Raw genomic sequence first — 14074 nt, 5'->3', positions numbered from 1 at the left:
CCCCCCCCCCCACACACACACACATACACACTCACACAGAGTTGTAGGTACTATGTGGTAATGGCTCTGATAGAAACATCAGCCCTTGATTGCATGATGGTGACAGGTTTGTATCCAACTTGAGTGCTCTGAGTGCCACTGAAGGCATCATCGGACAGTTGAACAATGATTCCTTGCTTCAGGGTTTGTGTCTCCCCCCCATATTTCTCATGTGGAGCCGAATGAAGTTTTTATGATTATAGAAAAGTAAAAAAAAAAGGGAAGAAGAGATAAAGACATAGAAGCAAAGAGACCGTTGCATTTAAGGGTTTCAAACTATCCTCTGGCACTGAAGCTTTCTCTTGCACTCAGACAATGTGTGGCCGTTTCCCAGGGTGTTATGCAGTGACAGAATTGTGGCTACATTTACACCTGAAAGAAAAAGTGATCCCTATTGGTCTGACCATTCCAAAGATTTCTCACTCTTCAAGAAAACATTAGTACCAACGGCACTATGGTGTCAGAAGGTTTTGAATTATACAGGCTATGGGCTTTTAAAGACACCAACAACACCCATAGCTGTGATATAATCACGATAACATATATGTATCCTTTATTAGAATTGGCTTAAGGGAGCCGGCGGGCGGACCTCTGATGTCACACTCATGTCACCATGGCTGAGCCATAACCATACAAGGAGTTCCCAATGCAGCTACGCCCAAATATGGAGTGTGTTGTCTAACCTCAATGTGTCGTCATGGTATCAGGCGCAAACAAATCAGTCAGCTCCATATATGGGCACAAAAGGGGGCATGCCCATATATGGGCATGTACTGATGAAATCAGGGATCATATATGGGCATTAAAAGGGAGAAGAACTGACAGATACAGAGATCTCCAAACAGTATATGGGCATATCAGTCAGATCCGTGGTGCGACGTAGGTGTGAGGGCTGGGTAGCGGCCCGAACCTCTAGTTGCTTAAAAGTTCAATAGCTAAATGTGTAATGCATGCATACAAATATTGTAAACTCAGAAATGCTGATCATCGTCAGTCTCCATCACTTGTTCTTCAGCAGAGCCCCTACAAGTGGCCACATGTGGCAAATTACAGAAAGCAGATGAAGATGAGTGACTACAATAAGAAACATAAACACTTCCAGGCATGCCAGGCAGAGATGGGTACATTTTTACACTTTCAGCATTAAATTAACACTCAGGCTTTTACCATGTAGTAACAATACTGTATATAACTAGTATGTATACCCTATCAAGAATTTCATTGTTCACTTAACCTTTTAAACAACAGAGGGTTGGTTGGGGATAGAGGTTGCCACTGATGAGTAGCATGATGTACAGTTAGTAACCTATAATGCAGTTAGTAACCTACTGTATAATGCATTGCTACAGGCAGAAACTCTCCATATGTCAACTTTTTATGTTTTTTCGTAAATTAATGCCCTACTTCGGCATATAAGAGAAGAGTGAAATAGCAGATACAAGCTCACAAACCAGCTTGTGAAAGCCATGCTGAGTTAATTTGAGCTTGTCGATCAGCTACTTTCACTATTTTAAAACTTTTTTTAAATGATAATAAAAAGAAGGAACGATTTTGGACATACAAGGTTTCCCCCCGACAGCAACGAATGACAACCTGTGTATAAATCAGACATTATAGAGCGTGGACAGAAATCAAACCTCAGATCAACATGAACTGAACTAAAAGTGGCAGGAGAGATCGACAGATAGACTAGCATATCACTCTGGCTATGATCTAAAGCTGTGAAAAACATATTTTTTCCATCTACACCTCTTCTTTTGCTCTGCCTGGCTAGCGGCTGTTCTCTTCAATAGACATCAGTGGGTAGTAATTATTTGAAATCATCAGGACAGTTCTGCAGGCACTGTAAATATCTGACAACTTTATTATTTTTCATTTATTTAGAAGTTATAGTTTTTCTGGCTAGAAATACTCATTCGTTTTATTTTTTGATTTTTGCCCTGCGGTTGGCATGTGCTCTAGTGCTTGACCCTGTAGAAAGAGATGGATGCACGCTTATGGAATTACTGCCTGAAGCCGGAAGGCTATTGTTGTTTACTGTAACAAGTCACGCACAAGCCAATGGATTATTTTTACATTAATATTTTTTCCTTGAATAACAATGAGGGGAAGAATATGGCATAATATTCTGTGGCATCGCTGACTTTCTTTCTGCCCTCCAGGACTATAGATTGAGTCATCAGAATACTCTGTACTGGTTCTATTTACATGAAGAATACCCTTAACTGAGGTCAGGTGCTTTTCATTATAGCTCCTATATTGATTGTGGTTACTTCCTATTCTTTTCCCTATATTGATTATAAATAATTTTCATTGTAGAAGAAGATGGGGTGGTGTTATTAAAAATAGTCCCTACCATTATGTCCAGGAGGGAAATCAAAATGGCTTGTTTTTTTCCCCCCTGCACATCAGAGACCCCAAATTATGAGTATTAAAAAATACTGAAAATGTGTTTGTATGTACTGAAACTATAAATCAGTCCTCATAATCAGAATTCCTTTGTCTTTGATTGATTGATTGATATTTGTATTGATCAATTTAAAACATATGTCACATCTGACCCACCATAATCAAAAGGATAACGCAAAAAAATCTTACAGCTTGTTTCCATTGAGGTCCTTGGGGAGACTGAGAGACTGCAGTGTAGAATATTACACATTTGCAGTTGCGGTGGCCGTTATGTACTGTACAAGTAGTGCAAGGAATATGCAGTACATAATTATAACGCTGCAATTGGATTGTAAACATAGATCTATCTGTGTAATGTTCTGCAAAATTATTCGTAAGTACTGGAGTACTGAAGCTATAAAAATCTAAATAATTCTCAAATATAACAATGGCACAGTGTCCATAAAATGTCCGCTAAGTGACATCAGTTAATCAGAGAGAGACAGCAGCACACTTGCTCATGCTAATGAGTGTGACCGCACCCACTGAGAGACTGGTAGTGCCCCTATCAATGCTAGGGACCTTTACAGTCTCCCACCCAGGGAGTGGAGAGTGAGTATAGCATTATTTCAAAGAGAGAGAGAGACTGTATCACGTTGAGGAGATGCCACCATAACTGAGAGTTCCACCATCCACTCCTCACTCCCACTGGTGTGGTCTCCCACCCAGAGAGAGGAGAGTGGGTGGGGAAGCCCCGGGGTCACATGAGATATTGTGCTAGTACTGACCTTTAAACAGGGAATAAATGATAGTAATGGGGGAGGCTGTCCCCGAGGGTTAATGGACTTCGGCATGGCTTTCGAGCTGCTCACTGACGGATGTGGCAATGACTGCTGCTGCTGGAGAATGTCGGTTGCATGGTGACTGTACAGGAATCCTATTGCTGTTGTCCAGTGGTGGAAAAAGTACTCAAATATTTTACTTAAGTAAAAGTATAAATTCTGCAATGTAGAAGTACTCTGTTACAAGTAAAAGTCCGGAATTCAAAATTGACTTGAGTAAAAGTACAAAAGTATTGGTATAAAAAATAATTACTTACAGTACCAAAGGTAAAAGTACTAAAATGTTTGAAAATAGCAGATGTACAAGCTCACAACGCGTCGCATCGATCGGCTATTTTCAAATAGCCTAGGTATAATATAGGGCTAAAGTGGTTAATGTATGTTTGATAACATAATCATTTATATCTGCAAAGTAAGTAATTTTAAGGTTTTCGAATAATTGTAATGGAGTAAAAGTACAATATTTGCCTCTGAGATGTAGTGGAGTAGAAGTAAGACAATTGGAAATACTCCAGTAAAGTAAAAGCACCTAAAAATTGTACTTAAGTACAGTACTTGAGTAAATGTACTTAGTAACTTTACACCACTGCTGTTGTCTTTCAGGAGGCAGAGCAGCGGTAAAGGCAGAGGAGATTCTGTAGGTGGTTTGAAGATGGACACTATGCAGGGGTGGAGAATACTGAAACATTAATGAGGTGTTTACATCTTTCACTTATATAACATGCTGCCACATATTTCCATCTTCACAAATAATGCTTACTCAAGCACAATTATGTGTAAGGGCTTAAAATACTCATAGAAAGCATCATTACTCAAGCACAGAGGTCAAATTAGTTCCTATCCACCACGGCATACTGTATGTAGTATGTGCATGAATAGTGAATTTTATAGAAGATGTTATTCTGGGGTTGCAAAAAAATACCTCAAGTTCATATTGAGTTGCAACCAGTGAATCTGCTGCAACAGATGTTGACATGGTAGGAGCTCACATTTTGAAATGTTGCTCTCTGTCTGAAACAAACATAGCATAAAGGGAACGGTCAGATATTACAAAAGGAAAGGATTTTGGCTTGAAATGTCCATTTCTCATTTTCCTCTCCTTTTCTTTTTTCCGTTATACCATCTCCTGCTGCATCACTGCCCTTCTTTGTGGCACTGTCAGAACTGATACCAAAACAAAATGGATGTGTTTGAGATGCTCTCATATTCTGATATGTTTTTGTTGGGGCTTATTTTCCGGCGGGAAGATAAATAGTCCAGATGTGTTTGTGCTTGTACAAGCAGTTTGCAGAGGCCGGTGCATTTGTCAAATGGAGCTGACACTGTCATGGAGCACTGCTCATGGATCACTCGGTATACTGGAAGGAACACAAGGCTGGAACGGACTGAAGTTATTTTAAATGGAGATGCCACTCTCACATACCTTGAAATAGTGTCAGACCACCCTGCTATCTGCCAAACACAGACTGCATTATGCGTGCTATCAACCTCCCCTCCCTTGCATTTGTGTGTGTGTGTGTGTGTGTGTGTGTGTGTGTGTGTGTGTGTGTGTGTGTGTGTGTGTGTGTGTGTGTGTGTGTGTGTGTGTGTGTGTGTGTGTGTGTGTGTGTGTGTGTGTGTGTGTGTGTGTGTGTGTGTTTTGACTGGCTCCAACCCATGCGGGGAAATGACGGAGCCAGGGGTGAATTACAGTGTCAGCAAAGTCACTTTCTCTTAGTTTTACACTTGGAGGATGTGAATCTCTTTCTTAATGTGGGTAAACTGAGGCTCTTTGCTAGCTTGAGAACACAGTTTAACTGTAGGGCCCAATTAAGAGCCAGAGTAAAAAATAGTGGCGGGGCCAAGAGGGGTTTAGGTTAGGCATATTGGTAGGTGGAGGTGGTGGGAGGTGGAAGGAAGGGTCGGTCTGTAGCAATCTGCCTAATCCCACTCGAGGGTACAGTCAAAAAAGGCCCTAATTCTGAATCTATGCTGCAACTATGCGCTATACTGCAGCACAGCAGCCTAATCTTTCTCAAATGTTATAGATATAGCTACAGTATTTCTATACTTACACAAAACTGTAAACCCTCAAGCTCCTACTGTACTTGCCACTGACTATTCTTAAGCTGTCGATAGAAGGACAGCAAAATTAGAGCAAAATTATGCAGTAAAACGTGAGACGTGTACAGTGGCTATAGTGGCTACATCCCTGCTCTCCATTTCACCAGGCAAGGTATCACCATAGCTATCACTGTACATGTCTCTTCTGTTCTCTGTCAGCTTGCCATCATCCAGTATGTACCCCATCCACAGCTTGATGGGAAGCTTCCAGTGGTCAGTTCATTCCAGCCATCATGCCAGAGGCTGGTTGCAGTTAATTAAATCCAGAATTTGGTGGGAGGTAACATGCAGCCATCTTGGCCTGTCCAATGGTCCAGGAGTCCAGGAGTGATGCATTTCCTTGGAATGGCACAGACAAACTGTTTAGGAAGACAAGAGGCAACATAGCGTCAAATTGAACAAGGGGTGTCTTTAGGCTAGAACATGCTGGGGGTTGGCAGACTACTCAAGCAACTTATATTGGCTATCTTGAGTGTCTAATGACTACTTTGTGAATGCCTTACATTGTTAGTAGTATCTGGACATTCCACATGGCTGACATGAGCGATATTTAAATTTAGTTTACAGGGAGGAAATGGTTAAGGACTACCCCCTGAGACAAAACAAAATGCGTAACAGACCTATGAATTGACCGATCACAAACCTCCTTAAACCAACCATGGACCAACCACAGACTTCCGTTAGAGATTTTAGATCAAGATGGCAAGAGAAAATGGTCTAAATGACTCTGAAAGAAGGTGCATTATTTTGGCACAGACAGCAGGAGCTTCACTCACAAAGACTGCTCACACTGGCTAGTGTTTCAATAGGACTATTGACATCTGCATTTAGATATATGGGACATAGACATCAGTATGTAGACATAATAATAATACAACAATAATAATAATAATGATAAAATAAAGCACTTATTGAAATCAAGTTACAAAGTGCTTTACATAAAGAGATGAATCAAATTGTGGTCGAAAGCTCACAAAGCTCACATCAGTGTGATGTGTAATGAAAAACACAAGTACAACTCTTCTTCGGGTGACTGAGAAACTATTGTCACAAGGATGTACGAGTATACATCCACTGTGAAGGAAGAAAATGGTGCAGGATGTGATCAGAACAGTCCATTGCCAACTACATAGAGAGGGATGTTATAGTAGGGTTGCAGTGCATAAAGCCCTCATTACTCTTGCTGGGGTTTTTTTACCTGGCTTTTTAAAGCGCTCTAAGAATGCCACAGATAAAGGCACATTTGAGAGTTCACCGGTGCAAAACCCATAGGCACTGGTCTACAGAGATGTGGGGGAAAAAAGTTATATGGTAAGATGAGTCATCCTTAATCATATTCTCCACAAGTGGGCGAGTGCATGTGTGGTGTACAGTACACCAACGGCATTCACATACAGTATGTCCTGAATGCTTCATCCCTATAGTGAAGGGGTCCGGAGGCTCTGCTAAGCTGTGTGTGTGTGTGTGTGTGTGTGTGTGTGTGTGTGTGTGTGTGTGTGTGTGTGTGTGTGTGTGTGTGTGTGTGTGTGTGTGTGTGTGTGTGTGTGTGTGTGTGTGTGTGTGTGTGTGTGTGTGTGTGTGTGTGTGTGTGCGTGCGTGCGTGCGTGCGTGCGTGCAGCATTTTCCTGGCATCAGTTCACAACCCAATCAAAACGCTTATTTTGAAGCAACGTGTTAGCGCTTTCCAACGCCATCATCAACAATTTCCATATGAAATGCAGAACAATTATTAGGATTGTTAGATTACGATTGACTCACATATGCCTGCTGACCTCTTTGAATCCCACTAGAGCCCCTTGGCTTCCCTGCTGTCTATCTCCATAAGCGCAAAATACAAAGGAGAAGGGACTCCACCAGAAGAAGCAAAATCACACCTCTTAAATTGAACACTTCAAGTCTCACCTACTGTTGTCACCTACAGTACAATGACACTTTGAAATGAGTGATGCTTGGGCCCATAGGCTTCCACAACAAAGGTTTTCTTTTTTTGTCCCTCTCGTGTCGATGTGACACAGTGAGTGTGGGGTCATGCGTGGATGAGTACATTTCTCGGCGGCATTTCTATGGCGCAATCTTCTCTGCCACGGCTGATGGATTCACATTGAGCCAGGCCTCTAAGACAGGCAGATTGAGAGTCATTTTATCTGGGCTTATATTACAATATGAGACCTGGCATCTCAGGCTCAACGTTTAGAGTGCTGGAAAGTGGTATAAAGTGTTGCGTAAACTAACTTCAACCAGAAAGGGGCGCTCAGTGGTGCACAGATCTCCACCAGAAGATACGCCCCAATAATAATACCTAGGTTTGACAAGTACATACAAGTACAAATCAATAATAATATTGGGAGTTCGGAGGTCTGCTATTTTCGGTGTGCAACACTGGCGTACAAGCAAGTATAACTCAGGCTTTACACACACACTCTCTCTCTCTCTCTTTGTCTCTCTCTCTTTCTCTCTCTCTCTCTCTCTCTCTCGGTCTTTTCTCTACCTATGCAGTCATCACTAATACGGATAAAACTACTTTACACGATCAATGTTGGTGTGAGATTTGTTGAAAAATATATATTTTAAATGGACAGATTATCATCAACTGTACTGTCCTAGGGTCTGATGCAATAGAGTTGCATGATTGCAACCGACAGTGCAGCTCACATGTCCACATGCACGCACGGGGGAAAACACACCTTCGCCCACCTGGAAGTATGGGGTTTAAGTGGTTAAATGAAAGACTCTCATCACTTAGAGTGACCCCTCAGAATGTCACAACAATCTAACCGATTGGTTCTACTGATTAGTAGTGGCTACTTCGCCCTACGACTGTGTCACTCACTGAAAGTAACGTACTGTAGGTTGTGGGGGTTGGTTCAGAACCTTGCCTTGTTATTCACCCAATTATACCAAAGAATCCCTTCCCAGCAAGCACAGTCAGGACCCGGACCAATCAGTGACGTCTCGATTGGGGCTAGATCAAGTCAAACCAAGACAAGTCAGATCTTGCCCAGAATATCACCTGATTTCAACCAAAATTAATCCTGACCACAAAAACGTCACTTCCAGGACGTCATCTAAACACATTTCTCATCACCCAAAATTGCTGTCCAAATGTCCATATGATGTCCCGGTGATGACGTCCTGTAAATGACGTAAAGATCATCCCCATATGGGCTGTGATCTGGCCTAGTCCTGAACGTCACCGGGGTGATGACCGGGCGTCATCATAACGTCATCATGACGTCATTGTGCTTGCTGGGTTAGCTTTTGGAGTCATGAGTAGCACTCATGTGCAAGCATGTGCTTGTGAATATTTTTTATGTAATTAATTTCAAGCACATTAAGCTTAGATGCCATCCCACCACCATATCACAAACGCTTTTTTTTACAGGCTCATTTGAACAGGGAAATCCCTTTCAGAACATAGCTGTCTTTTACAAGATCACCCAGTGAAATGAAAACGGTTGCAGAAAATACTACAGTGTGCCAAAATATATTTCAGGGGGGGGGGGGGGGGGGGGGGGCAAAAAACAAACACATCAAAGTAGTCAAAAGAAACACAACTCAGCAATCACTAACAAACAGGAAACCTCCTCAGGCGGCCCTTTCATCATCGCTGACTTGAACCCAGCGATGTGAGAGAACCCGGTTTTCACATGGTAATTTGACAGACACGTGCAGGGTAGGCAAGAGGCACATTGAGTTCTACGTTATCATTAGAGGGATGAAAATAATGAGTACAGCAATGGACAACCAATGTGTCCTGAATGTCAATGTGCTCCAGGGTTTGATTTGCTGGGCGGATCCGTGCCTCTCTGCTTTTGATATCCCCCTTTGGTAATATTTTTTTTATCGCTGCTGGGGTCATGTTTTATCCCTGTTTCAGGTCAGACTGAATTGAATACATGCATTTCCTTTTGGGAAATGTTGACTGTCTGATATGTGTGATAATAATATCACAATTTAGTTATTTTTCCCCATGTATGTGCACATTAAAGGGATACTTCACTTTCGGAACGGGGAAATTTTTAAAAAATATATTAAAAATAAATGAAAAAAGTAATGGAAAATTCATGGCCCCCTCACGCATTAGAGTGTCCTACTAATGTGTGAGGGGGCCTTTATTTTGCCATAACTTCTTTCATTTTTTTTATATATATTTTTAATGTTTATTTTATGTGAAAGTGAAGTATCCCTTTAACATACATACCTATTTAGGACAAATGTTCATTGCACATGTTGCGATGCAAAGCGTTGTGAGCTTGTAGATAGGCTAATTTAGCTTGTACGACAAAGGTATACAAGACAATGAGAGTACAAGAAAATGTATCCCCCACCTTGATGTGCTCACTTATTGTAAGAGGCTTACATATCTGTGCTCCCAGACATGCTGTATGCATGCACAACTGAGCTCTAAATCCAATATTTCGATGTATGGAGAATGACAAGTGTGGGTGAGAATTGTGTAAAAAAAAAAAAAAAAAAAAAACTAAACCAAGAAAAAAATGTCCCTGTCACTGAGCCTTATTTCTAGACAGGTTTCTCTTTTATCTGCAGAAATTCATGTGCCCGCCACGTCGCCCTCTCCTTCACCTCCTCCTGGGCCGAGTCTTGAAGGGCTCAAGGACTCCACTGTTTCTTGCTCTCCATCTAAGCTCCATCATTTATCATTCAAGAGTTTCACGTCAGAGAATGGGGCGCCCTTTAATTATTTATTTTCTCACTGTGTCTTGGGTAATTTTGGGGCAAGACCTGGTGGTGATTTACACGAGAGGGCTTCGGTGGATGATAAATGTTCCACCCCGTTGATATGAGTGGAACTCTATCACCTGTCTGATACTTTGTGGGGGTTTCTCCAAACAGTTATTTGCTGCTTTCAATGATTTTGCCAATTCACTAAAAGCAGGCGAAGGGGGAAAAAAAGACGTGATCGGTAGAATGTAATTGCCCACACTCACCCATAGCACACTCAGGTTACTCGCATTTGTATGCATTTACTGTTATGTTTCTAGTTTAAAAAGAAATCATTGCTGAAAAGAGCAAGACGTAACAGTAAGCGGTTTTCAGAAATGGGAAGGCTTATTCACTTTGATGTCCATTTATTTCTAAAATCATGAAGTGGGGTTTTCTCCCTGGCTATTTAAATTGACTTTTTAATTGGAAAACAAGTTCCTACAACCTCCGCTTACAGAACCTGCCACTTTGTATCATTCCTCACCCTTCCACAGACTTTGGGAAGATGGCTTTCAGTTTTACGCTCCATCGTCCTTGAATCTACCTGTGCCTATATATTTATTTATATCTAATTACTTACACCTCCATGTTGATACACGCACATACAGTACATTACTACTACTGTATGTGCCCTTTTTATTGTGATAGATACTGTAGTGCTTTTGTTTTGTTTAGTATTGTTTTGTTTAGTATTTTATGCTGTAATCTCGGCTTGTTGCTCCCTTTGCCAGAGCTCATGTAAACGAGAGCTGGGACACGTAACAGCTAAAATTCTAAACATTGTTTGGGCACACAAAAAATTACAGTTATTACTGTACAACTCAACAAGGACAAAAGAACAATGCTTGGCGCTGAAATGTCTGGGGGGTTAGTATACGAATTTAATCGGTTATAATTTGGTGGAAGGCCACTGTTAAATATTTGAGCGCAGTATTCCTTATTGGTATTTGCACATAACTGCCAAATGACTGAGTAAAGTTTCAATTCAAGTATTAGAAATACACCAAATTTGCAGTTGCATAGGGTTCTCCATGTGAACAAACATGCAAGGTGAAATCTAAGCCTCCCTTAGAAAACAGACTATGCTCATGTCTGTAACATTGCATGGTAATCAAGAGACATTGCACCAGACTGCTAATGAATGCAATCTCGTTGTTGTTGTTTTTGTTTCACAAATGAGCAAACACTTATTATAAATCCCTGCAATGACATCATGGACACTTGGAATAGGAAATCCTGACATACTGATTTAAACAGGGCTGGGCGATATGACCTCAAATCAATATCACGATTACTTCAAACTTTTATCTGGATTACGATTAATGAACGATTATTTAAAACAAATCAAAAATAGTGAAATTAGCAGATCTAATGTGAGCTTGTAGATTTTCTATTTTCACTATTGTCAAACAAGTTGTCAGAAGTTGTGACCTTGTGGATCGGATATGTTCACTATTAAATAGTGAACATAGCCGTTCTACACATTACACAATTTGTTTGTACATGACCATTGTACAAGGAAGTATAAACCAGGGTCCAGTGGTTTATCAGACTAATTGATTTAGTCTATTATAAAAAGAAACAATTCGATTTTTTTTGTGTCGATTCGTTGATATATTAGAAATAAAATAAAAACATACTGTGTGTGTGTGTGTGTGTGTGTGTGTGTGTGTGTGTGTGTGTGTGTGTGTGTGTGTGTGTGTGTGTGTGTGTGTGTGTGTGTGTGTGTGTGTATATATATATATATATATATATATATATATATATATATATATATATATATATATATATATATATATATATATATATATATATACATAATCAAGAGATTATTTGACTAACCTAAATGAGCAAGATTATTTGTTGTAAATGCCAGTTTCAATATATTTTCGGTTAGTTGCCCAGCCCTAAAACACACCTAATTATGTCATCCCTGGGATACAATTTCCTCACATCATTCATTTGGCAGAAAGAGGTGCCACCAGAGACCTGTAGTTCTAAAACGTCACTGAGGACTTCTGATGAAAGGCCAGGGGAAGACTTGACGTTTGTCCATGTGAAATCAGCGCTCATGAGTCCACACACACGGTTTCTTTTGTCTCCATTCTTCTTTCCTTCCCCTTTTCTCTTTCTGCGGAGGCATCATCATTAGTGCACTGTGGTTTGATTAAGAGGTCCCCAGGGCTTGGTAGTGGGAAGAGAATGTGTTTACTACAACATTTTCTTCACCGTATACAATGTGCAGTTTGTGGCCCTGATTGAGCCCAGTAGGCCTATCACGAATGCAGCCTCTGCTGTTCGCCTGTCCTCCAGGGGTTAATTAACCAGACTAGGTAACTAGCTAGCAGCCCCTGATTATATTAGCAGACAAACATGCCTTTTCCATCGTCTTTGTCTAATTATTGCCCTTAGTGGCTGTTGTTTACTAAAATGTCAGGATTTTGTGGTGAAACTGGATTCCAGAGTTGTTTCTTTTTTGTCCGTCTTCACGCGTAAAGAATGTCCAGCCCGTTGTTGTGCTGTCTCCAGCAGCTGTGATGGCTCCGGAGAGATTTGCCCATGCATGGAGACAAATACACAGGATGAAAGCCAAGGTTTCGGCTATCTCAGGGAGTGAGTACTTTGTGGCTTGGCTTGCGTCACATGCTGCATGAAGTATTAGTCTTTGCTCATTGTCTGCGGTAAGACCCACTTTTCTTTCACTCAAAATTATTGAAATAATTTACATTCTTCAAGTTGCCGCTGTGTCACAAGATTATGAGATTGGTCCCGTGCAGCAGTTGCTCTCTATCCAGATGTCAGAATGATTTATAGGTAACACATCTAAGCAGTGTGTTCTCAATTTGCCCATCAGCTCTCGACATTCCAATAGAGACTGCAAAGATGCTGAATGGGATAATGTTGTGAATTGATTAAGTCTTATTGGCTAGAGTGATGGGGATTCAGCCATGTCCTCGTGCATTTCAGTTTAATCCTCTTTTAGAGTCGACATCAAACAAGTCTTTGAAGATGGTGGTTTATAACCTGCATCCAAACAATAGCATGGCAAGCATAACATTGCGCTGAAGTGCGGATCACTTTCAAAAGTTACCACTGTTCTGTATTTGGTACGTATAAGTTACATGTATATAATATACGTTTTTTTTTATATACAAACCTGCAAAACTTTAGGGATTTTCTCTTATGCATGTCAGAATGTGGTTCTCATGCTCATCTTACAGCACACGTTTTTTTTATGCCTGTGTTTCTTTCAAATCTTAGAATGATTCCTATTACAATTCCTCCCTCGGGCATAATATCATAGAGGAAACAGAAACAAACTTGGCTATAAGCTTGGATAGTCTGCCCAAGTGTGGGTAAAATACACATCATTAGAAGCAAAAGCTATCAAATCTAAGAGACGACGTCAGACAGAAAGAGAGAGAAATACAACAAGACCGACACACAGACAGAGGAATAGGAAGAGCTCCCCATTCTTCTAAAGCATCTTTACCTGGAGGTCCATTGCCCTCCCACCGAAGTGTGCAGGAAATCCGAGCCATTATTGGCTTCAGTGGCAAGTTGTTTGTTTAACGAGCATACGATGCTCGTCTGAGAGTCTCCCACCAAAGTGCTGAGGCTCGGGGAAAAGAGGAACATGATTCATCTTGTTTGTAAGGTGAGTCTTTATTAGGAGTAAAGGGAGGGGAGGCCTTGGCTAGGTACCTCCACCAAGAGATATGCTGTAATTGGTTTCGACCTTACCTTGAGAATTTGATCGGGTTGAGTCTCTGCTTTTGTTTGAGTGACTGAGCAAAAAAAAGGGGGGGGTTGGGGCAAAAGTAAATGATATCAAAGCATCGCTATGGCAATAGAAAAGTTGAGACCGGAGGGTGCCAGCACGCTTTAATGAAGAGTCAGGACGCAGAATTGCTTTCTAATGCATTACATACAATTAGGCATGTAACGATTCACTCAACTCACGATACGATTCGAAT

At 40.9% G+C, this 14074-nt stretch overlaps 1 protein-coding gene across 2 annotated transcripts in view; it reads left to right on the top strand.

The window, feature by feature from the left end:
- lingo2 (leucine rich repeat and Ig domain containing 2) overlaps window positions 1-14074 on the top strand; it is a gene marked incomplete at its 3' end in the record, with an annotated part of 308227 nt that overhangs the window by 257864 nt on the left and 36289 nt on the right. The window contains exon 1 of one of the 2 annotated variants that reach the window (XM_080415730.1): window positions 3878-3964. The exons of the other annotated variant lie outside the window; for it this stretch is intronic. Of the gene's footprint in view, window positions 1-3877; window positions 3965-14074 lie in introns of those variants that run through there. 2 annotated transcript variants of the gene reach the window in all.

The sequence above is a fragment of the Gymnoscopelus braueri genome (genome assembly GCF_963280865.1).
Source record: "Gymnoscopelus braueri genome assembly, chromosome: 20".
Classification (NCBI taxonomy): Eukaryota; Metazoa; Chordata; class Actinopteri; order Myctophiformes; family Myctophidae; genus Gymnoscopelus; species Gymnoscopelus braueri.
The sequence above is the reverse complement of the archived record's forward strand: the minus strand, read 5'-3'. Positions and strand labels throughout refer to the sequence as shown.